This window comes from Crocuta crocuta, unplaced genomic scaffold (genome assembly GCF_008692635.1).
Source record: "Crocuta crocuta isolate KB4526 unplaced genomic scaffold, BGI_CrCroc_1.0 scaffold288, whole genome shotgun sequence".
Classification (NCBI taxonomy): Eukaryota; Metazoa; Chordata; class Mammalia; order Carnivora; family Hyaenidae; genus Crocuta; species Crocuta crocuta.
The window spans coordinates 2,121,374-2,147,640 of record NW_027532607.1 but is presented as its reverse complement, the minus strand read 5'-3'; the positions used below and the strand labels follow the sequence as shown (position 1 = coordinate 2,147,640).

At 36.3% G+C, this 26,267-nt stretch overlaps 1 protein-coding gene, 1 non-coding gene and 1 pseudogene across 7 annotated transcripts in view; 2 read left to right on the top strand and 1 right to left on the bottom strand.

Annotated features, from left to right (window-relative positions):
- TANC2 (tetratricopeptide repeat, ankyrin repeat and coiled-coil containing 2) overlaps window positions 1-26,267 on the bottom strand; it is a 370,672-nt gene that overhangs the window by 175,185 nt on the left and 169,220 nt on the right. The gene's annotated exons all lie outside the window — the stretch shown is intronic.
- LOC144244973 (large ribosomal subunit protein P1 pseudogene) lies at window positions 1,500-3,748 on the top strand (annotated as a pseudogene).
- LOC144245054 (U6 spliceosomal RNA) lies at window positions 8,817-8,923 on the top strand. Its single transcript, XR_013339155.1, has one exon. It is a non-coding gene; the product is annotated as a U6 spliceosomal RNA (small nuclear RNA).

Sequence of the window (26,267 nt, the reverse complement as noted above, 5' to 3'; positions counted from 1 at the left end):
AACTACATACAACCACTTGTAAGCTAACCATAAAATGAGTAAGAGCTCTTCCATTCAATTCAGTAAAATAGTCTTGTGTTCTACCATGTGCAGAAGAGATCAGTACTTAGATGCTTCAGGGGATTCAAACATGATTGAAATAGTCTCTGGCTTGAAGGAACTCAATGACAGAGAAGACAGAATAAGAACAGCTATGATATAAAGCAGAGAACGCTAAGTGTCACAAGAAGATACAAAACAGGGGTCCCAGGGTTTAAAGAAGAGAAGAATGCACTTCAGAATGCCTCCCAACTCAGTACACAGTTTAATAAAATCAATTATCTATTAAAATTAAAACTATAAGATTATTTTAAGAAGCTCGTTTGGAGAGAATTACTAATCTTTCTAATTTACCTTCTTTTAAGTTTCAGTGAAGAGTTTTATGATTATAACAGTTGAAAAACTACTAGGGAAATAGTTCATGTTTTTAAAAAGTTGAAAAAGAGCAAACTAAAATTAAAATCAAGCAGAAAAAGGAAATAATAAAGATTATAGCAGAAAGCAATAAAATAGTAAAAATAGAGAATAGTAATGAATTCAGAATCCTTGAAAAGATGAACAAAATTGAAAAAAAACTTAAACTAGATTGATTGAGAAAAAGAGCAAAAACAAAATTACCAAAATTAGGAATGAAAGAGCAGGCATCACTATCAACTCTATAGAAATTAAAAGGATTATGAGGAAAGTTACGAACAACTTTATGCCAACAAATCAGACAGCTTAGTTGACATAAACAAATTCCTGGAAAGACACAAATGATCAAAACTGATTCACTAAGAAACAGAAAATCTGGAGATAGGGAGCCTGGTTGGCTCAGTCGGTTAAGCATCTGACTCCTGATTTCAGTTCAGGTCATGATCTCATGGTTCATGAGATGGAGTCCCGCGTCTGGCACAGAGACTGCTTGGGATTCTCTCTCTTTCTCAAAATAAATAAATAAACTTAAAAAAAAAAAGAAAATCTGAAGAGAAATAGAACATGTAAGGAAAGTGAATTAGTAATTAAACATCTTCCCATAAAGAAAACCCGTGTCCCAGGTGGCATCACTAGTAAATTATATCAACTAAAGAAGAAACAGTAGAATTCCTTCATAAGCTCTATCAGAAAATTAGGGAAGGAATTGAGACAGCAGCAAGTGACCCAGATTATGGTATATATGACTACATTTTACATCAATGGTCTATAAGAAATATGTAGTATTTATTTGATTTATGAGTTTCTTAGTTTTATTATTTAAATAAGTATCATCACTGTTTTAAAAATTAGTAAGTATACCATTTTAAGTTTTATCAAATAAAAAAGTTTAAAAACTAAGTTTTCCAACATTACATTTACTGATGATAGTTTTCTTATAGAGATTTATGAGAAATTCTAAGTTTGCTCTGATCTATTTGGTGATTCAAAGCAAAATAAAGCATAAGAAAATTTTTATGAAAGAACATTTCAATTGTAGAGAAAACATGCTTAAACTGTGTTTTAGAAAGGTCACTGGTAAAAGGTAATTCTGTTTGAGACTTATATAGTCTCTTTTGTTAGTGAAACTATCTTCTTGCTAAAGCCAGATTTTAATGCTAGGTACACAGCTCTACAAACATTTCACTTTCAAAGAAACCATGCAAGAAACTTTAAAATAACAGCTACAATTTATATAACAGTTTATTTTATACTTTTATTTAAATTTACCTAAACGCATTCAAATTTCATAATTTTTCTATGAGGAGAACATTAACTCTGTTGCAGATGGGAAAACAGGATCACAAGATCTCTTACCTAAGATCACGGTATTTAAATGGTAGATTACAAAACCATATCCAGGTCTTTTGATTTAGAATTTTCTAGCTTCATTAACAATGTTGTTCTTCAAGGTGTGGAACTCATTTTAGCAGGAGATTACTCTAAATGATCTATAAAATGGGCAGTAAACAGCACTGAATTACACAGTATGGTGGCTGTCCTAGTGCCTAGCAACATCCTAGTCTCTATTCTTTTCTAGGCACAGGGCAGACCAAGTTGCCAGCTCCTATGCAGTTTTGGACTATGTGACTGGTTCTGCCTCATGAAATGAGAACACAGGTGACGCAGGCCCTGCATGATGATACAGTCTGTCTCCTCCCTTGACATAAAAATCAGAGAAGTCTCATGTTGAGATGGTACAGATACAAGACTGAAGCAGCTTGAATTGCTGTTGTCACTATATAAAGAACAGCTGTCTTGGAGAATTGCCCAGGCTTGCTGGGTAAACTAGAAATAGGCCTCATTGTGTTAAATACTGAGATTTTTAAGGCTGATGTTATGACAGCATTGTCTAGCTTATTCTGACTAATGAAATAGCGATAATGTTATTCCTTTTTCAATTATGTTTCCATTCTTCTGAATAGGTCCAGAAGAAAATTTTAATGTGCTAATACTCCGTGTGTGTGTGTGTGTGTGTTGTGTGTGTGTGTGTGTGTTTTAAGTAGGCTCCACAGCCAGCACAGAGCCCAGCCTGGGGCTTGAACTAATGACCTTGAGATTAAGACCTGAGTTGAAATCAAGAGTCAGATGCTTAATCGACTGAGCCATCCATGTGCCCCAGCTAATCCTCCTTTGTAACAAAGAGGGAAAAGATGTCAGCGTCAGTGCCATTTGTAGGTAAAGTGTTTAGCTAGAATTAATGTTCTGGTTAATATTATAGTTACAGCATGTGTTACTGACTTTCCAGTTTGACTAATAATTTGTAGTTTCTTTTAAAGTAAATTCACCTAGATAAAAGCATGAAATTTTAAAATATTAGGTAAAAAAGCGTGGTTGTAAGTATGGCAAAAATCATGAAGAAACTATGCCAATGAATGAAACTTGAGAAACATGCACTGTACTAAACTGTATCTCAACTGGGTTAACTAATTTCATTCTCTGTTTTCCATCCATTCTGTGTTGAGACAGGAGTGGTATATTTAGGCAGCAGCATTTAAATTGGTATCCAGTATGAAGGGACAGGGCCGATGAAATATTTTTAGGTAATAAGCATTAACTACTCTAGTCATAATTGAGATACTGGTTAGGCATTAAAGATAATAAGTGACTCAGGAGGTAACAGTTATAAATGGTGAAAATAAATTAATCTAAAAAAAGACTTCTTGAACAGACTTATGGTCATTTCAGTAATCTAGTCATTTGATCAGATAATCAGAGCAGTCTCCTCTTTTTTTTTTTTGCCATCTTTTCAGGAGGGCTAATCCAGTTGTATATACATGTAACAGCTACTGATGGCACAGTCAGAGATCAAGGTGGGGAAAAAGGCCTTCCTCAGAGGCCACTAAGGTGCTTGATCCTTCCGAGGAAGCTAAGGCCAGTGAAGGACCTCACTTCATCGGGCAACCAGCACTGTGCCTGAGTGTCCGCCCATCGTTTGCCTGCACCAGGGCTTCTGCCTTGGAGCTCACCTGCATCTACTTGGCCCTCATCCTGCATGATGATGACGTGAAGGTCAGGGACAGTAATAAATAAGATCAAGGCCCTCATTAAAACAGTTGGTGTAAACATTGAACTTTACTGGCCAGGCCTGTTTACAAAGTCCCTGGCCAGCGTCAACACTGGGAGCTCATGTGCACTAGCAGGAGGTCCTGACCCTCCACCACGGCTGCCCTAGCTGAGAAGATGAAAAGCAGAAGCGAAGAAAGAAGAATCTGAGGAGTTTGATGATGACGTGTGCTTTGGTCCTTTTGACTAAACCTCCTCTGTAACATATTAAAAAAAAAAAAAAGCCAGGGCCAAAAGAAAAAAAAAAGGCAGGGAAAGCAGCACAGAGCGAATCAGTTCTACATCTAGGACACAGTACATGCAGGGCACTGTGGTATCCTTAAACAAGTGTGGTTTGTCAATGTAGAAGAGCTTTATTAATCTGCTAAAGTGAGAGTAAATCAAGAGGTTGTGCTTAGGTGTGATGGCTGCTTAGTGGGATCTAACAATCATAGTTTCTAATTGTGCTACGACCACTTCCAAGTATGTGAAGGGTGTCTCATCACGCTCATTCACTAAACATGGTGCAGAAAGAAAAACTTTTAACAAAATTTGCCCGATCATTTAGAAAAGAGAAAAGGAAAGGTAGATGGAGAAGAGGAGAAAGTATTTTATTTCAGGGAGATGGAAGAAAGGATACAGATTGATAGGGGGACCGAGACAGGATCTGGGAGCATACAGATTAAAGCAGCCCTTCCAATGGTTCAAGCACAACAAGAGCCAGCACCAGAGCCAAGGGCAAGAGAGCAGTGTTTTCATCTTAACGAACTGCTGTACACAACACACCCAAGTCTCTCAACTGACTTGTGCATTTGTAAAAATCACTGTCCTCTCCCAAACATACATCACACAGTAACAGTACAATCATGTTTCCTCCTTGTAAGGGTAGGCCAAGAACTAAAATCTCAGTGGCTTAATACAACACGATAGAGTTCTCACTCAGTATGGGTGTTCAGTAGGAAGCTCCTTACCCTAAGATAAGCCTCGAGTTCTCTGGTGGGTTCTCCACATCAAGCTAAAGACCAGGGGTCAAAGGGGGAAGAACTGCATATGTGAAGTTTTTATAGCCCAGCTGGAATTTGTATACATGATTTATATTCTTATTGTTAAAAATTCAGTCCTATGACACACCTACCTGCAAAAAAAGGCCTGGGCTATATAGTTTACCTGTGTGCACAGGAGGAAATGGAATAAATTTTGGTGAACACTTATTATTCTTTCCTATATTCTATATCACAGCTTGGAAATTCATAAAAGATGCAGTACTAATGAATAAGGCAAATTCTGTATAAATTTAGCCCTCTTTCCTTTAAATGAGCTGAACAAACATCACCAAAAGTTAGCCTAAATCTATATTTTTTCCATTCAAATATAATGCTTTAGATTATAGTGTCTAGAATACTGTTTGGCATATGGTAGTGGGTTAATAATTATTTGCTAAATGAATAGTATACAGTAGAAAATCAAAGCAAAAGCAAGCATTACAAATAAGAGTTTTAATAAAACATGATTTTAAAAAGCACTCATGGATATTATAAATGTTAATCACACTATAAATCACCTGACTCAGGCTTTTATAAAACAAATGTATAAATCATCATTATAATCACATTACAGTCATTTAATTTCTAGCTTTAATGACTGGATTATTTTCCATAAAAAATATTCAACAAAATACATTGAGAATATAGTTGAGTTAAAAAGGAAACACTAGAAGACACTTTGCTGTGTCCAAGCTCTTCCACATTCAGGGATACTTAAGGATGCATTAACAGAGGAAGTCAACGTCAGGAAGGCTAAGCAGCTGCTTTCTGACCCAAGGTATATAAGTCACTGGTAGATCAGTCTGATCCTTTTGAGCCTTTTTCTTAAAGCTTTGTTTAAGGAGGTCTGGAGTAACTCTAATGTTAGCTTAGCCTTACGAAAATGTGTCTCTTCTTGGATCTCTACTGAATGCTACAGGTTTTTAATAAGAATCTCCCATTCCTGTGGGAACTCTAGGAATTGTTCAGTTTATAGCTCCCTGGTATTTATTCTTTTCTCCAGCCTCATGCTAGTCTCACCTCACCTATGTGCAACTCAGTGTTAATGATTCAAAAGGACCCCTCTGTACATTTCAGTTGCCTTGGCTTCCCCAAATTTCTGATCTGTTTCTTCAGTTCAGTAAGACTATGATTCTCTGAGTTATCCATCCCATTCAGGCTAAAAGCCAGGGTTCACCTAGTTTCTTCCCCACTTCCTTTCTCTCAGGGATCACATCACCATACTGTCAACTGTCCAATGTCTGAGAACAGTTTTTTCTAGTTCGAGGGCAAGTAGTACTGGTTACTTCATCACAGTGGGAAGAAGAAGTATCTCATGCTGTTTTAATTTGCATTTTCCAGATGTTTATCATTCACAATATGGCTAACAAAAGGCAAAACCTTTGTTTGTCTTATATATGGCTACAGTCTTAGTAATGCTTATAATAGTGCAGGGCACAGAGCAAATACTATTATTTGTTAAATGACTTAACTAGTTATGTTTATCCGAATATTTTGGAGGTATACAGGATATGTATGTCCTTCATCCATTTAATGCTTAAGGCCTAAGAAAATAGGTGATTCTAGGCTGTATCCAAGGTAACTCAAGAGTAAATCTGATCCTCTCACCTAATTTCTATTTTCATGCAATTATGTTGTGCTACCCAAATGGATATACTAGACACACTGATAATATAGACAGACCATACAAGCAATAAATATGGAGGCAACATGGTGCACCAAAGAAATGGTTATTCCAAAAATAAGCTCAACAACTTTTAGGACATTACTATAAGATATTACTTCAACACAATTTTGAATAAATTAAATAGAAATTCTCATTTCAAGAAGAAATTGGGACTTAAGCCTTTGTTTACCCATACACATTATTAGAAAAAGGCAAATTATTGTAGCTTACAACTCGTTGAAAACATTATCTCTTTATTTTAGTGAATGGCAAATTCAGGGTATATGTGATAAAATAAGGCAGTATAATTTCAATGACCTATTTTAATATTTAATAATATTGTATTTTGCAAATACAAATCAATAATCCGAGTTCAGAAAAGCCTTTTAAATATACTAACAGAATACTCAAATACCAGTGATAAGAGATTTCATTTCTATAAATCTGAAGAAGCACTAGGTTTTTGATAATATAAAAAGGAGTTCCAAATTTCAAAATTTTGGTATGTTGGCTTATGTGTGATTACTGGCTTATTGATATAAGCAATTCTATATATTTGTCAGGCCAACTTCTGAATTTTTTTTTAAGTTTATTTAAGTAATCTTTATACCCAACATGGGGCTCAAACTCACAACCCCAAGATCAAGAGCTGCATGCTCTACCAACTGAGCCAGCCTGGTCCCCCACAACCTCTGAATTTTTAAGTAGTTATGTAATATAACTATATTTAAATTTAAAATATTATACAAACATGTTTTATCATAGGAAAATTGGAAAATACAAGAAGCAAAAATTATCAAAATCCTATCTCTGTTGAAGGTTCAAAGCATTATGGCCTTTCCAATTATTTTATTTTATATGAAATATTAATGCTAACTAAAGCAGCTAAAAATGATGAATGACTTCTCTCTCTCTTTTTTTAACGTTTGTTTATTTTTGAGAGAGAGAGACGTAAGCAGGGGAGGGGCAGAGAGAGAGGCTCCAGGCTCTGAGCTGTCAGCACAGAGCCTGATGCAGGGCTTGACCCCACCAGCCATGAGATCATAACCTGAGCTGAAGTCAGAAGCTTAACCGACTGAGCCACCCAGGCGCCCCTGACTTATCTTTTTAAAATATGGCCTTCGAGGGGCACCTGGGTGGCTCAGTCCCTTAAGCACCCACATCATGATTTTGGTTTACGTCGTGATTTCACAGTTTCATGGGTTCAAGCCCAGAGTCAGGCTCTGCACTGGTGGCAAAGAACCTGCTTGGGATTCCCACCCCCCTCCACCCTCCCCAGTTCATGCTCTCTCTTTCTCTCTTAAAATAGGTAAATAATTAATTTTAAGAAAATAAAATAAAATATGGCCTTTGAAAGGATAATTAGACCCTAAGAGTGGCAAGTGAACTCACTGAGCAACATTTTCGATGAACAGATAGTATGATGCCTGAGAAAGCAGCATCACTAACATGAACCTGAATGTTAGCTAGTTTTCCCCTTGTTAAATGACTCTCATCTCCTAAAAACTGTAAAATGTGACAAAAAAATATGCATATTTATATATGCAATTTATACAATAACAGAGCAGACATGTGGTAGGGCTGTAAGGCATGAGGTTAGATGTATCTATTCTAAAAATTCGCAGATATGCCCTTTTCTTTCCCAAATCAGAGGACAAAACACATTTTCTTTAGCATCTTTAAGACAAATATTTCATCTATAATTCATATCTCATCTATCTATGAGAAAGTAGGGGGAAAGAAATAGTAGGATAAAGAAAGAACACAGTGATTAAAAGAGGTCTTTCAAGTGAGATCTGCATCACATTACCTATATTATGTGGTCTTCGATAAATTATTCAACTTTTCCAAGCTTAGATTCTGCATCTTTTTTTTTTTTAAATTTTCATTTATTAATTTTAAAATAGGCTTTGTACCCAGTGTGGAGCTCGATGCAGGGCTTGAACCCATGACCCCAAAATGAAGACTTTAGCTGAGATCAAGAGTCGGATGCTTAACTGACAGTCACTCAGGTGCCCCAGATTCTGCACCTTTAAAATGTGGGCCACAATCGGGGCTCCTGCGTGGCTCAGTCAGTTACGCATCTGATTTCGGCTCAGGTCACGATCTCAAGGGTTGTGCGTTCGAGCCCTGCATCAGGATCTGTGCTGACAGCCAGCTCAGTGCCTGGAGCCTGTTTCGGATTCTGTATCTCCCTCTCTCTCTGACCCTCCCCTGCTCACACTGTCTCTCTCCATCTCTAAGAAATAAATAAAACATTTAAAAAATGTGGGCCACAATCCATTAGCAGTTGTTATGAGGATTATATTTATTTTTATTTTTTTAATTAATTAATTTATTTTGAGAGAGAGAGAGAAAAGAGAGAGAAAGAGATTGAATACGAATGGGGGAGAGATTGAATACGAAAGCGAGAAACCCAAGCAGGCTCTCCTAGGTCAACACAGAGCTGGACTCAGGGCTCATTCTCATGGTTTCGTGAAATCATGACCTAAACTGAAATCAAAACTCAGATGCTTAACTGACTGAGCCTCCCAGGCACCCCGAGGATTACATTTTAAGAGTAATGTGTAGCGCTTGCTTTGGCAGCACATATGCTAAAAATGGAACAATACAGAGAAGATTAGGATGGCCCCTGTGCAAGGATGACACGCAAATTTGTGAAGCATTCCATAAAAAATAATAATAATAATGTGTAGATAAGACTAAAACAGAAGATACTAATATTTATTACCCCTTAGAAATAGGCAGCTGAAGCATAATGTGCTACTCAAGGACATAAACTGAGCCATCCCTGGAGCTGAAACTAAACTACGGATCTTAGATTCATGGATCAACCACAGTGCACACAACAGATCTTTGAACATCTCTAAACTAAGTGGCCTATGTAATCATCATAATAATTTGTCACTTACCTCTTAAGGATATTGTAAAGATTTAAATGAACTCATCTTTGTAAAGCAATTAGCTTAGTGCCTTGTGCACAGAATGTGCTCACTACTAGATGATATTGTGGTTATTAGTATATGATGATGATGATGTGATAGGTAATGGAGGAAAATGGAGATGTATAAAGTAAATTTCAAGATGCTGATCAGAATGTTTGGCATCTAGAGGCAGTGACTTATGACATCAAACTGCAAGAAGCAATCTACTCATGTTTCTTGCCTCAGTTCTGTCTCCTTATCTCCCTGTACCCAAAAGCACAGCTGTTATTTAACAGATGAAGTTACTCTCTTTAGTGGAATATGTATTATACCAAGAGTACTAGGACAGCTCCTCTTGTACTTATGATGGGGAAAGGTACAGTAAGTTGAAGAAATGTTTATGAGAAAAGTAGTGGTTAGTTTCTGAGTGATTTAACTATGATTTAAGTATGTTACATGACATTGGATCCAGGATTTTGGTATAAGTTTCAAGTATAAATTCCATTACACTATTGTTTTGTCTACCAGATTCTAAGCTCTTTGAAGGCAAGGACTATAGAATAATCATCTCAGAGGTGCTGGGATGGCTCATTCAGTTGGGCAACCAATTCCTGGTTTCAGCTCAGGTCATGATCTCATGGTTTGTGAGTTTGAGTCCCACATCCGGCTCTACACTGACAGCGCAGAGCCTGCTTGAGAGTCTGTCTCTGTCTCTCTCCCTCTTTCCCTCTCTCTCTTCCCCCCTCCCTCACTCTCTCCCCATACCCTGTCTCTGCTCTACCTGCTCAATTCTCTCGCTCAAAATAAACAAAACATTAAAAAAAAAATCATCTGAGAACAGTGTTTCGAGAATGATATATAATGCTGTTTTCCATTTTGCACCAGCTCTCAATAATGGCTGAAAACATGCTGATTATGTATAATAAAATAAACTTTCTTGGGAAAAAAAACAGTTTTACATACACTTATGAACTGAGAGGAAAAATAAAGTTCAATACTAAGCATGTAAATAATGGTTAGCCATCATTTACTGACAGTGTAGACTTCTCCAAGGCAGATCCAAAAAGGTCAAGGGCTAACAAAGAAAGAAAAGTTGGGGCACCTGGGTGGCTCAGTTGGTTAAGCACCCAACACTTGATTTCAGCCCAGGTCGTGATCTCACAGTTCGTGGGTCTGAGTCCTGCCTCAGGTTCTGTGGAGCCTGCTTAAGATTCTCTCTCTGCCTCTCTCTCTCTCTGCCCCTCCCCTGCTCATGGGCACACACACACTCTCTCAAAATAAATAAATAGAAACTTAAAAAAAAAAGTTAACAGGTAAGGAAATTAAAATCTTTTTTTTTCTTTTTCAAAACTTCAGTAAACTGAAAAAGATCCTAAGTAGTCAATGTCAGAGGCAGAAAACTGCTAAGATCTGCATTAACATAAACATTATGCCAGACTTTAATGAAATCCTACAAGGGTATATTAATAGAAAATTAAGTCTTTGTCCCATGAGCAAGAAGGACTACTGAGACATTTTCAGAGATTAAGTGTGAAGACCTAATAGTTTTCTGGCTTGTTTTTGGAATGTGTGTTGCTGCTAGTCTTACAATAAAGAACTCACAACAGAGAATACTTTGCCACACCAACTATGGGTAAAGAAACAGCATTCATCCAACCTGAGAATCTCTCTCAGCAACTCCTAGTCTTTGTAACAGGATAAGTTGCTTTTCATTTCTCAGAAACCTTGGGATCACCTGACGGGGAAGGAACAGGGAAGAATATAAGATGATTAACACTGGACAAGAAGCAGTATGGTAAGATGACGTGCCTACTCTGATGGAAAGTAAATCACGGGTTAACTGGAGGAACAGAACTATCATACAACCAGGCAAGTTGCGGAGTTAGAGATTAAAGCAGAAAATTTTATTCTGATAAGTACAAAAAGAAACAAACTGTTTGCATTACTCTCCTTGGTTGCACATTAGTCAGAGGGTGATCTATAAATATGTAAAAGTAGACACTGATTTAGCTAGAGGTCTTTCTTTTCTTAGGGGTTTTATAAGTCTCCTCCCACTCCTGGCTTTTAAACTAATAAAACATATTGTTCTATTCACCACATAACTTTCTTCCAGATTTGGAAAAAAAAAATGCTGGCAGTTAGATGGAGGCAGCAGCAGTGTTGCTTAAGAGTCCACAAATTTTCCACAAATTTCTGTCATTTTCATAGTGTGCTTTATTGGATGTGTAGAAAGGAGAAAACAGAATTGCATATAAGTATGGAAGAGCAAGTGTAAGGAAAAGAACACTGGTTCTTTTTTCAGTTTTTATAAAATTTGGTCCTAAAGCTAAATGTCAGCTCCCCAATGCATAATATTTCTATGATTAGAAACAAATAACTTGGGAAATGTTCAATACAGTGAAAGACAAAAATCTCAAAATCCTACCAGGGAAGTTCTGCTTCTCTACACCCAAGTAAGCTTCTGCTAGATGGGCCCTCCCACAGATTGACTTTCAATTCTGGACAAAATACAAAAAGCAGCTACTTCATGGCCCTGGAGATTAAACATAATAGAAAATGGAAGAGGGATAACAATTGCAAAAAAAAAAAAAGAAAGAAAGAACAGATTGGGATGAGTTTCTCTTTTTAAAAGCTGTTTTATTTTTATTTTGTAGCTTCTGGGTTAAAAACTGACCACAGCACTACATGGGGTCATTAAAACTCCAATAGAAAACCAACAATTTTTCTACCTAAAGTTTCAAAAGACAGAGCTTGTAGCACTAACAGTCACTGAAAAATTAGGGGAAGGTGATTTCCAGAAAAGAGAGAGTGAGCATGCTATAGGAAGTAGTCAAAATTCTGTGTATAAACTCAGCTCAAATCTCTGACTGATTGCTGAACCATGCACTGAATAGGGCAGACTGGCTAAGTATAAAGCAATTGAACTGAACTCAACTGATGCCCAAAAGACAAGAGTTTTCCATTAAGTCAAACCAAGTTAATTGCTTGCTAAAAGAAAAAATTAGCAATGCTCTTTGAAGGAATATGACAAAATCCAGAATATCTACTAAATGAAATATTAAGGGTACGGAATTACTCATCACACGAAGAACCAGGAAAATATGACCCATTATCAAGAGAAAAGATGGAGACCAACCCTGCAACATTCTAGATATTGTAATCAGCAGATATGAAGTTTAAAGCAGCTATTATAATGATTTTTCAGAGAAGTAAAGGAATATATTCTCTTAATTGATAAAAGGCAAGAAAATCTCTGATTTTACAGAAACTGTAAAAAAGAACCAAATGCAAATTCTAGAACTGAAAACATAAGAGCTAAAATAAAAAGTCACAGGTAGGTTTAACAGTATTTAAATGTTTAAATATGACAATTTAAATGACAGTATACAGTGTACATATATGTACGTACACACAGTATATAGTAAATTGAAAAGTTTAAAATGACAGAAGAGTCATTTGAATTTGAAGTGAATCTGAAGACCAAGGAATGAAAATTACCCAACCTTAAGACCACAGAGAACAAGGATTAAAAACAAAAACCAAAACTGGGGCCCCTGGGGGGCTCAGTAGGTTAAGCAACCGATGTTGGCTCAGGTCATGATCTCATGGTTTGTGAGTTGAAGCCTCGTGCTGGGCTCTGTGCTGACAGCTCAGAGTCTGGAGCCTGCTTCAGATTCTGTGCATCCCTTGCTCTCTGCCCCTCCCCTGCTCGTGTTCTGTCTCTCTCTCAAAAACAAACATTAAAAAAGATTTAAGATAAAATTTAAAAAAAAAATAAAGAAAGAAAAAAGGCACCTCAGTACCTGTAATATGATATCCAAAGGTTTAATATATATGTAATTAAAGTCTCAGAAGAAGAGAGAATGAGGCAGATAAAATATTTCAAGAAATATTGGCTAAATATCTCAAATCTGTAAAGGACATACATTTTCATAATTGAGGAGTCCAGGATAAATAGGAACAGAAATAAATCAGGCTCATCGTAGTTAAACTGCTAAAAAACAAAGAAAAGGAGAAAATCTTTTTTTTTTTCTTTTTTCTAGAGAGAGAGAGACAGCGTGAGCAGGGGAGGGTCAGAGAGAGAGGGAGTCACAGACTGAAACAGGCTCCAGGCTCTGAGCTGGCAGTCAGCACAGAGCCCGACGCAGGGCTCGAACCCATGAACCGAGATCATGACCGAGATCATGACCTAAGCAAAAGTCGGACGCTTAACCGACTAAGCCACCCAGGCGCCCCAGAAAAGGAGAAAATCTTGAAAGCAGCCCGAGAAAAACAAGATATTAGTTACAATGGCCAACGATCTGAATAATATCTAACTTCTCATCAGAGACCATGGAGGCTAAAAGACAATGAAATAAAAGACAATCCCCAAAGAGCTGAGAAAGAAAAAAAAAATCAATACAGAAGTCTGTATCTAGTGAAAATATCTATGAGAATTCAGGCAAAATAAGACATTTTTAGACAACGGAAAACTTAGCTAATGTGTCAGAGCAGATGCATACTTGAAATGTTAAAGGCTACTGAGTGTAGAAAAACAAACACATGGAAACACAAGTGTTCAAAAAATAATCAAGAGCATTAGAAATGGTAAAAATCTGAGTAAATATAAAACTATTCTTTTACTCTTAATTTCTTTCCAATACATGTGACTGTTTTAATCTTTTTAATGTTTNGGAGGAGGTGAACGGGCAGAGAGGGAGACACAGAGTTCAAAGCAGGCTCCAGGCTCTGAGCTGTCAGTACAAGGCCCAATGTGGGGCTGGAACTCATGAACCATGAGATCATAACCTAAGCCAAAGTTGGACACTTAACCCACTGAGCCACCCAGGCACTCTATATGTGACTGTTTCACACACTCTCATGGAGTTTAAAATATACATAGATGTGAGACATATGACAGCGATAGCATGAAGGGTGACAGAAGGTGCAAACAGATCTACACTGTTTCAAAGGTTCTACATTTTACAGCAAGTGTGGCAGCAGAATAAAAACATTTTCAGATGTAAAAGGACTCATAAAATTGAATTCCTACCCATCACACTTCTTATTTCCCTATCACACTTCTTAAGAAGTTGCTTGAATGAGTAGTGCAACAGAAGAGTGAATAAACCAAGAAAGAAATATTTGGGATCCAGAAAATGGGATAAACAACTGAGAAAGCAAAACAGCTAAGATACAGATGCATAGCAGAATGTTAAGTCCAGACAGGGCTCAGTTAGTTGGGTACAGGAATTTGGAAGACACTTAGAAGGTTTCTGGTGAAAAGATAAAAGGACTTGATATCTTTTTTTGTTTGTTTGTTTGTTTAACAAATAGTTTGTCAAATTGCTTTCCATATAACACCCAGTGCTCATCCCCACAAGTGCCCTCCTCCATGCCCGCCTCCCCTACCCCCCCCATCCATCAGGCCTCAGTTTTTGTCAGCATTCGAGAGTCTCTCATGGTTTGCCTCTCTCCCCTTCCCCCACCATTTCCCCCCTTCTCCCCCATGGTCTTCAGTTAAGTTCCTCCTAATCCTCCTGTACATGCAAACACAGGATATTTGAAAAGGACTTGACATCTTATATGGTGAAGAGTTTGAAAAATATTGGCAATACAAGAAAGAAACATAATTAAAACTCTAGGACAAACAAATAATGATATAGGAAAGAAGATGCACAGGACGTTACTTGTACCTGCAGGCAACAATATTTACATAATCAGAATAACACTATATTGATTTTCAAGTTTTAAAATTAATCTAGAGATAAAGCACAAATGATTTAATGATAATTATAAAGTAGAATTAAACACAATCAGCCTTTGAACCATAAATTACAGATGAAAGAATTTAGGAAATGGGAAGAGAGAAAGCTAGGGCAGGGGTGTTACCACATTCTTACAAAGTGGAAATCAAGTAGTAGTAGTGTCTTACACCTAATGGAACAAGAAATAAAGAAATAGGGATGGCTGGGTGGGTCAGTCCTTTGAGCATCCAACTTTGAGTCAAGTAATAATCTCATGTTCATGAGTTCGAGCCTTGCATCAGGCTCACTGCCTTCAGCACAGAGCCCACTTTGAATCCTCTGTCTCCCTCTCTCTCTGCCCCACTGCCGTTTGTGCTGTCTCTCAAAAATAAACATAGGTTTAAAAAAAGAAATACAGAAATAATAAATCATTCATGGTTATAACCAATAAAATAAAAAACAGAGACATAATTATGTCGGGAGGAAAGGTGAAAGCAGTGCAAATAAAATTACTGTTTCATTAGAGGTTTTAAAACTAATTAATATATGTCAGCAGAAGCCTGGTAATCTAAAGACACGGACGTTAACTACCAAAAGAAACAGCCAAAAGCATTTAAGTGACTGTCCCCTAGAGAAGTAGAATTATGAATGAGAAAGGGTGAGGCTAGGTACTATAGCTTTTCCTTTCAAGCCTTTCTGTATACTTCGATTTTTCATTAAAACAAACACTCACAAACCTATCAGGGAGCAAATGCTTTTACGTTAAAAAATGTTCAAACCATTAAGGGTTTTAGGTAACTATTTCTTTTAAATTTTTTAAAGTTTATGTATTTCTTTTGAGAGAGAGAGAGCATGGAAAAGGCAGAGAGAAAAGCAGAAAGAGAATCCCAAGCAGCCTCTGCACTGTCAGTAGAGAGCCCAAAGGGGGCTTGGTCCCATGAACTATGAGATCATAACCTGAGCCAAAATCAAGGGTTGGGCGCCCAACTGACTGAGGCACCCAGTCGGCCCTTGGCTGTAAGACATTATGACAGGCATCAAAATTTGCTTTTTCTCTTCCTCAATACCTAGTCCTTAACCTGCTATATACAGCGTTATCAACAAGACAGCTGGATTTACTGGTTAATACTGGGAGCTAATAAAACAGAATTCTGAGTTCTTCACATCAGCATATAGATATTTTCAAGTCATGGGAATGTATTAGATCACCTAGAAGAAAGAATGGTCCGACAGACTTCTAATAGCACATTTTTCTCAAGTAACTAGACTTCCTTTCATGACTAGCCCTAGTCACCTGTTCATACATATTTTGACCCTATACTGTTTGGCTGAAGTAAATGGTTCATGCTGGGTTATTTTTCCAAAATACTACAAAGAAGAGTTCTCCAAATCTATCTCCTCCTGGGCAATAAGATGTTCTAACTTAGGTTCTTAAATTCTGAATACTCCATGATTCCTAACTGCTGAATTTTTTTTACATATTCATAAAACACAACCAGTTTCTCTTCATATGATCAGGTATTTTCTTTTTTTCCCCTCTTATCTCACTAGCAAATTTCTTAAGAATTTCTTATTTATGGGGCGCCTGGGTGGCTTAGTTGGTTAAGCGTCCGACTTTTGCTTAGGTCATGATCTCGCGGTTCATGGGTTTGGGCCCTGTGTCGGGCTCTGTGCTGACTGCCAGCTCAGAGCCTGGAACCTGTTTCAGTCTGTGACTCCCTCTCTCTCTGACCCTCCCCTGTTCACGCTGTCTCTCTCTCTCTCCTAGAAATAAATAAAATATTAAAAAAAAAAAGAATTTCTTATTTATGAACTGATGTAAATTTACAAATCTTTCTATAATACTTTCACAGTATTCCAAAGTTATCTTCAAGAGCCTCCAAGAACCCAGTTTCCGGATTTCCCATTAATGTAAAATATCATTAAACTCTGTAATTCGGTTACGTTTTGTAATTTAAAGAGGGACTAATATTTATGTTTTTTAAGTGTTCTGGAGAAAAAAGCATTCATTAATCAAGTTTACTATGTTAACTGTATTATGTGGAAATACATAATTAATATATAATATAATCACTGACTTAAACCATTTCAAAATTTGAAGGGGGAATATCTAAGGATCTTCTCTCTATCAGAAGTCATATGGCTTGTAGGCCAAATCTGGCCATTTGCCTTTTTATATCCCATGAATTAATAATGGCTGTTTAAATTTTTAAAGTTATTTTAAGTGCTTATATAAACACCTACATAATATTCTTGGTGTTACCTATCGGCTGACAAAGCCTATATTATCTACACCTATTTCTTTGAGAAAAAGTTTGCTATTCTCTGTCATAAATGGTCAGTGCAGTATAACTATTTATAATTAACATTATCAGAAAGTCACTTTTATCTTTTTCTCAAGTAAGTAACAGAACTTTTAATGAGCAAGTTATGGTAACATTTTCATAGCACAATCTGTATTACAAGGTGTACTAAAGTAGAATAAGTATCCACTTAAAAATTATATTAACCTTGGGATAACTCTGAAAAAAATATGTAGGGTTCAAAGAGAATGAAAAAGATAGAGAAATAAAATCGTTACTTTTGACCAATAGTTGTTGACTCTTTTAAGGTTTTACTGTTTGGTTCTCTTCCTTTCTTTGACACAAGAGAGAGTAACATCAGCTACAGTGATAACAGGTCACCCTGTTCACCAAGAAACAACTACCGAACTTTCAGCTTTAAGAGGCTTGCTGGAGTCAAATAAATGCTAGTGGTAATGTTACCTAAGTCTCTACTTTTCCCTATGGGAATAGTGATGTGTCTCTTTCTTTTCTTATGGGAAGTCTTGGCTAATCCGGTTATTCCCAACAAATTCTAAAGTAAAGCAGACTCAAGTAATTAAGAGCTTTGCAGTTCTACCTACAAGGCAAGTCCATCTTACAGCAAAACCCTGGCCAGAAAGTACTTTGTTTGCTGTCCCCTAAACTTTATACCTAATCTGTTCAACTACAGAGAGAAGAGCCAGGCAGCTTAATATACATAGTACAGCCATTTTGTTCTAGATAGAACACAAAGGTACCTACTGCCTGCGAAGAAGGGCTCCCCTTCCAATTGATATCAAAAGCAAGTAGACTGTAATTCTATTTGAAACAATCTGGTGAAAAACATCTTCCCACGAAGCTGGGTTGTCTAGATTAAAGTAAATGTCAAACTGCCTCATGCATCAGAATCACTTAGAAGGCTTGTTAAAACACAGATTGGTAAACTCCATCCTCAAGTTTCTGATACAGTAGTTTGGTGTGGGGCCCAAGAATCTGCACTTCCAAAATATTTCCAGGTGACGCTGCTGGTGCCAATCCATAGATCGCACTCTAAACTCACCAATCTATATGATCTCCAAAGCTCCTTCAAAATTTGTAAGCTAAGGAATAATATCATAGAAAACATCTTGAAAAATCAGTTGTTTACACTTGACTTGACATCTGTTAATACTGGATATTTAAATCAGTCTTGTGGTGAAAACCAATTTACATACAAATCCACACCACTGATGCAAACAGAAAAAAAAAAATGAAAAAATTTCTTTGAAAACGTAATGGTGACATGGTTATTTGGTAAGAGATAAATGTTTAATCTTCCCCTTCCCTTTTTTCATGGGGTGGAGAAGGGATTGTTCAGAAAGAAAAACCAACATATACAACCAGTCACCAAATGATTCTGATATTTTCCTTTCCCCCTGACAGCTTCTATGTTATGTACCCTCAACCATTATTTCCACAGACTTTCTATGTGGCAATCTTTTTCATCTAGATCTCTATTATGACCAATTTTAATCTGCACATTATGTAGCAGTAATTACATTCTTCTTGCTTTTAAACATTCTACTTTGTCAAACTGTGCTGTGAGTTAAAAAAACCACAGTGGAGAATCAGTCTTGTATTCCGACTGCTGTAACACAACATATTCCATAGTAGTTTGGATAGAGCTATTTTCCTTTAAGTAAATTCTATTTAGTCACATTTCTTGAAAAATCTCTCCTGGGATTTTAAGTTCCAGTCAGTATTTTGTGTCTTCTGATCTGCTCCATGTTTCTCAGCTTTAATTCCCCGAGGCTTATTCTTCATTGATGCTGTCTGAATCGTAACTTTGCTAAATTCATTTTCCCATAACTTTGAAGGAATAAAAAGTCAATGTTTTGTTTTTAGATTTCTGAAAAATAAGCTGATTATTAATTATTCATAGATTTTAGTAGAGTTTGTGCATCTCAGTGTAAGCTGCAGGTGAGGTATATATAGCACAACAAGTAGTTCTAAATTTGGAGTTTTAATACAATTTCAAATGTACTAAATCAGAGCTTCAAATTCTTGGGGAAGCCTCATGGCAAGAAAAAAACTATTTTGCTCTTTATAAAAATATGCAGAATTGTTTGGTAATAATATCCACAATAAATCATTTTATTATTGTATTGTTAGGTTAGGCCATGTCCCTTGAAATGTAAACAGTAAATTAATAGATTTATAAAGTAATTGTCAGTACTGACTTAAGACAGTAATTAAAAAACAGCTAACGAAAGATAATAAATCTTTTTATGGTGCTACCTAAATAAGAAAAAAAGTTGGTTAAGATGAAAGAAACTGGGCGACTAGGTGGTTCAGTTTGTTAAACATCTGACTCTTGATTTTGGCTCAGGTCATGATCTCACATTTTGTGACACTGAGCCCAGCACTGGGCTCTATGCTGACAGCGTGGAGCCTGCTTGGGACTCTCTCTTTCTCTCTCTCTCTCAAAATAAATAAACTTAAAAAAAAAAAAGATGAAAGAAACAATTAACCTAAATACTGAAGGAGAAATATAAATAGCTTTCCTAACTGTAGTTCTTCTTTTATAACTGTGTAGATGCATAACAGGATTGCTATAAGGGAAATAGAAGGTGGTGAGTATAATTTATTTTTTTGATTTAACTGGACTAATGACAACAGGTAGAAACAAAGCTAACTCTCTCATTCTTAGTTGTTATGTGTTTCTGTACATAGGTTTGCTTCAGGGTTAGTCACTCTATCATATGTTTTTATAAGAGTTTCCAAAATTACTCACATTATTAGTAATAAAGATTACTTAAAAGTTTGTATGTCTAACTATGAGCATATACTAATGGTATAGTGTAGGTAATATTCAATGCTCACTACAGGCCACACAATGCTAAGCACTTGACATACATTGTTTATCCTCATAACGTTCTTATGAGGCAGTTACTCTTATTATGCACATTTTATAAACAATGAAACTGAAACTGGAAGAGTATGAATAACTTGTAAAAAGTCCCACAGCCGATGAATGGTAATACTCGAAAATGGACTTTATATGTCTTACTACAAAGTCCAGGAATTTAACTACTTCTGTGAACTACCTTAGGTATGTATGTCTACCCCAAGGAACCGAATAGTCTTTTAACATGGCTTTCTAGTTTAATAGAGGGCATTTAGGCTCAATGGACAGGACTGACATGTTACTAAACACAAATCCCCACTCACAATTAAACCTGGACCTAAGTCCTATACAGATAAAACCAAGCCTATTCCATACTAATCTATGGATTCTCCCAAATTTGCTCAGACTATCAAAAAATATGACAGTAATATACACTAGAAGTCCTCCTATCCTATACTGATAGCAACTAGTTAGCAGCTGATCAGTTTAAAAACTTTTTGGAAGAAGTGGGGAAAGACACAAAATGATATATGTAAGAAACTCTTTAACTTAAAATATAAATGTACATTTATTCACCAAACTTCTGATGTAGAGCCAAGGCCTTTCTATTCGAATATGAATTCCAATTTTTCTTTCTGGCATAAACTATTGTAAAATGTAGAGTCTATTCATTTTCTTTAAAATAAAACAAATTTAGACAACCCAAGTATAGATGGATTTTTTAAGTGTTTTTTAATTGAATAAATTTGACATTTAACACTGTATGAATTTAAAGTATATAGCATGTTGCTCTAATATATTTCTACATTAAATATGACTGCTGATACAACAATATTTATCACACATATAATTATAAATTATTATTGATATTCATTATATTCTACATTAGATTTCTATGGTTTATTTATCACTCATTACAAGTTTATACCCTTAATCACCATCTATCTTATCCCCTTTAGTGTTTTCACCCTAATTATTACAGCATTTTTTAAAATCAAATCACTTTTGTTGACATTTTAATTTTTTCCAAAACTTTTAATATGGTTTTCCTAAAAAATTACCTTTATAAATGCCCTCTTTGTTGCATTCATATTTCATTAGCTAGTATAATAAAATCTAGTTATATTATCATAATAAGAAGTACCATGGGCATTAATTTAACTGCTTTTAAGTAAACACATGCCACCACAGGATGACAGAAGTAACTGTAAATCAGAAGGTGGCAGAATCCCTGTAATATCCACCTCATCCTAATAAGAGTCAGTAGGTGTCTAAAGGGGAATGGAGAACATTAATCAATCCTGCAAATGGTTAAGTGAAGGTCGGTTAAGAAAGCTTCTCCTATTACTAGTAGAGCTAACCCATCCTGCCTAGAGCAGTTAGATGCAGAATGCAGATAACGTAAGATTGGATTCAGAAGTCTAACTGAGTATCTTCAGATATCAAGATGCCTGCAAGCTGCCAATTACCAAAATTTAGATTTGGAAATAAAACACAAAGTATAAAATCCTGCCAATCCACTATGGTAATTGATGAGAGCCAGTGTCCAAATTAAAAAAAAAACAGTGATGACCTAAACAGTGATGGAGCGGCACAATAAAGCGTGAAGAGATCTCCATAAAAGGGAGTCATCTGATGTTCTAACTACATTCTAAGTTTTTATTTAAACTCCAGTCAATACACAGTGCAATATCAGTTTCATATGTACAACTTAGTGATTCAACACTTCCAAACAATTCCTGGTGCTCTACTGCCTATATTATTGACAATACACTATTTTAGAATGAAAATGTCAAAAGCAATACTAGAAATATAAAACAAAGCTACTTCAGATTAACATTGACTGAAAAACAGGTCTTCTCAAAACCCAAGGCATAACTTGGGAAAAATTATATAATAAAAATTAAAATCAAATTAAAATTAAGTTAGAAGTAGAAGAGGTACCTCATAATTTAAAATAATCTAAGCTAGGGGCACCTGAGTGGCTCAGTCGATTAAGCGTCTGACTGTGGCTCAGGTCATGATCTCACAGTTTGTGAGTATGAGCCCCACGTCGGGTTCTGGGCTGACAGCTTGGAGACTGGAGCCTGCTTTGGATTCTATGTCTCCTTCTCTCTCTGCCTCTGCCCCGCTTGTGCTCTGTCTCGCTCTGTCTCGCTCTCTAAAAATAAACATTAAAAATAAAATAATCTAGGCTAAATAGTCTAAATACTAAAATAGCTACAAAAACTGTTCCTTAAAGCAATGATTTTTCCCTAGAAAGAAGAGTAGGAAATAATAGACGTTTCAGTACAATAAAAACAATTCCAGAATACAATAGAGAAGACCTAGTGGTGGGTACAAGGAAATAATGGCAATTTTTAATCTCAGTTTTGCCAAACTAATTCTGACCTTTTCTGGTACTTAAAAATGAGAGACTTAGAACCACAGTATGCTCCCAGCCTTGAGCTTAGGTAAGCTGACCTCATACATCAGAGCAACTTTTCAGTAAGAAATTCTTAAACCAGGTCAAAATTGGCATGAACAAAGCTATTTCTTCCTCTTCTAGGCACTATAATATCTTCAGAGAATCTTGAGAATCAGGGAGGAGAGAAGGAGCCTGATTTGCAATACTTACTTCTAGCCTCAGTTTAAAAGTGTTTAACAAGTGTGATCAATAAATAAAATGGTAAGTTAGACATTTTCAAGACTTCACTTAAATAAAATCTTAGTCAGCAAAATATTTAATATTATACACCGGTTATCTGCTTTGGCCGGCTTAGCTAAAGGTATTCAAGCTAAGAATATTACTGAAGCCCTAGGTAGGCTCAGAATGTTCCAGTCATTTACTTAACAAATGTTTATTGAACATCTACTATGCATATCTACTATATTCCAGGCACTGTGCTAAAGAGTTGGAACATAATAATAAACAGGATAAATATGGCTTCTACCTTGTAAGGAGACAAGACCTACATGACACATACTAAATCACAATAAAAATTAACAATGACTAGACAATTATGATCTGGAACCCTTCAAAGTATTTTACTCATTTAATCCTCACAACAACTGTATGAAGTATATGATACTATTATTACCTGGTTGGTTTTTGTTTGTTTGTTTGTTTTTTACAGATGAGGAAGCTGAGGCACAGAGAGGTTAAATTACTTGCCCAAGGGCACATAACTACTAAATGTCAGTCAGGGTTCAAATCCAGGCAGTCTGGTTCCAGAGTCCACAAACTATGTTACACATCTGTTTATGCTACACAACACTGCTAAATAATTAAAACCTTATATTTGTAACAAATGCTAACATGAAAAGCCCACTCTGCACTGAATGTATAATTTTACCATAATTCTAAGCTTCACATTATATAATTAAAATATGACAGTATACTTGTTTATTCATACTTTTGTTTGTTTCTTTTAAACAAGGTAAAGGAAATTATACACTTATGGATTGTTTTAATCTGACTGTGAAACCAATTTCTACTGGAAGTAACACAAATTCACACCGAAATCTTTTGAACACTAATGATTAACAAGGTAATAGTGTTCCAGAGAAAAGTCCATACTAGTACCCACTCCAAGATGTTTCTAAATCTAGGTATGCTTTAAACATTCTGATCAGAGCTTTAATTCCTCTCTGCTCATTTTAAGAACTTAACCTAACAAGAAAAAGTAACAACAGTTTCCCTGATCACCAAAAGAAAAGTAAAGACAGGTACAGGAAGAGATAAACAGGATGTTGCAATTGCTAGTAAGTAACACTGTCATCAATTATTATTACTGAGTAACTTACCATGAACTATAATGCTGTTGAAAGCATTTTGCTGCAAAAATACCTCTAATCCTGATAAATCCTGTGGGAACTGTTCTACTTATTTCACAGACTAAGAAACAAACACAGAGAGGTTATAGAACATACCCAATATCACAAAGCTAAGTAAGTGGTAGAATATGAACTACTATACCATATTGCAGGAATTAATGTAAGATGACAGTCATCTTGCTTTAGGGATAACTTCAATTATGTTAAAAACGGGAAATTTACTAGGGTGATGTTAAATGAAGAGAAACTTTATCTTCAAAAGTCTTGAAGAGTCCTATTTGTGACTATATATTACAGACACCAAAAAAACCCAACTGAACTCCAAGAAGCATATCTGGCTGTGGATAACTTGCTAGGTGCTTCCTTCTCCCTGCTCTACTCCCGCCTACTTTAGGTAGCCTCTCTCCCTTTTTCCTCTTTAAAGAAATAGAGAGGGGCACCTGGGTGGCTCAGNAAAATTAAAAAAAAAAAGAAATAGAGAATACTATTTGCCTAAAGCAGATCACTGCAGCTAAGAGCCTGGACTAAGGTTCCAGAAAACCAAAAGCAAATCACTTAGCAAAAATGGATTCATGGTCCCATATGAATTCATATTCGTGACTTCTAAGCAAATGAAAATGGTGATTAAGTATTCTCTAAAAAAATTTTTTTTTAATGTTTTATTTATTTCTAGGGGAGAGAGAGAGAGACAGCGTGAGCAGGGGAGGGTCAGAGAGAGAGGGAGTCACAGACTCTGAAACAGGCTCCAGGCTCTGAGCTGGCAGTCAGCACAGAGCCTGACGCGGGGCTCGAACCCACGAACCGCGAGATCATGACCTGAGCGAAAGTCAGACGCTTAACCGACTAAGCCACCCAGGCGCCCCTAATTAAGTATTCTCTAAAACCCTCACAAACCTCGGCTTCAGTAACACTTAGACCACCATGGTTCTCCCAGGATCTTTCAGGCTCTCCCTTAATTCATCTCACCCTTCTTTTGAGATGAGTTTTCCTCTTTGGTCCTTTAAGTGGATATTCCTTAAGATTTTCTTCTTCACCACAGAGAGGAGGTACAGAAGAAAGACCTAAGGTGGAATCCTGATCTCTTATGCTTAAATTGATTAATGGTTAACCTCATTAGATCTTGCTTTCTTCATCTGTAAGAGCAGGGCCATAAGAATTTAAACTATTGAAAAAAATCAAGTGAATTAAAGTGAAAAGGCCTGTTAAATGGTCATGAAGCACTCATGTCCCACCTGTTCTGTTTATGTGTTCTACTCCCATTTTCAAGAGACTTTTACCTTCTCTTAAAATTTAAACTACTTTCTATGGGTACAACTTACCCACATTTGTATCTTAAAATCTTCCTTCTTTTTAAAATGTTGCAACCACATTTCTACTCTGATATCCTGTTACCACCTCAAACTCACTCACAGTGCCTCAAAACCAGTTGCCTTAATCTCTATGTTCCTACTAATGAGACCATCAAGTCCCATTCTTAAAGTCTTGGCATCATCTTTGACAGATCTTCCATATTCCTGGATCCTGTAACTGGCCAGTCTCCGATTTTCTTATTCCTTAAAACCTTCTCTCCATATACCTTTTCCATGGCTACAATCTTAGTTTACCATTGCCCCCAAAGACCTCCCCAATTCAGTCCTGGTATTCTGTTTCACAGCATCCTCTGTGAAACCTCTGGTCCAGACAAGCTGATGTTATTTACCAGTTGAATGTGTCCTGTATACTCTTGCTTCAAGTTTGTACTCAAGTCACATTATCATTTCACTTTCTAATCCACATGATAATCTTTCCTCCCATTAAAAAGTATGATTCTTTAAAATATTAAAGCAGATTTTTGGGGGGGAATTTGAGTTAAAATTTAACTTTTCCATAATCTTATGCAGTGCCAAAACGATTGCTGACAAGCTTTGTTCTATACAGTCACCCACTCTTCTTTCCTTCTAAATGACATAACTTCCTTTAGTCATGTATGTCCCTAAGTGTGCTCCTTGGAATGACTGTCATGATTTTGTGGGAGCTGTGTAAGAAAAAAAGGGGTCTGTTGGCAAATTAAGTTTTAGAGGTGCTAGATTAAACAGTTAAATTGGTTCCTTTCTTGCGGGACTTCTTACAGCTTTAAAAATGTTAAACTATTAGTTTCTCCGTTATCAGTTTTCTTCATTTCTGACTTGATGGCATTCCTTTCTCATCCCACTACACCTTGACCCAGCTCCATATCACTACTCACTCTTTTGAACTGAGTAAGTTTTCAGCTTTAACCAGATTCATTTTTCACCCCTGCCTATTGATTCTGTATCTATTTCTTCAGAGAAATACATGCCTCTTTTATGTCAGGATCTTTATTTCCTAAAAATGATATCCAGACCAA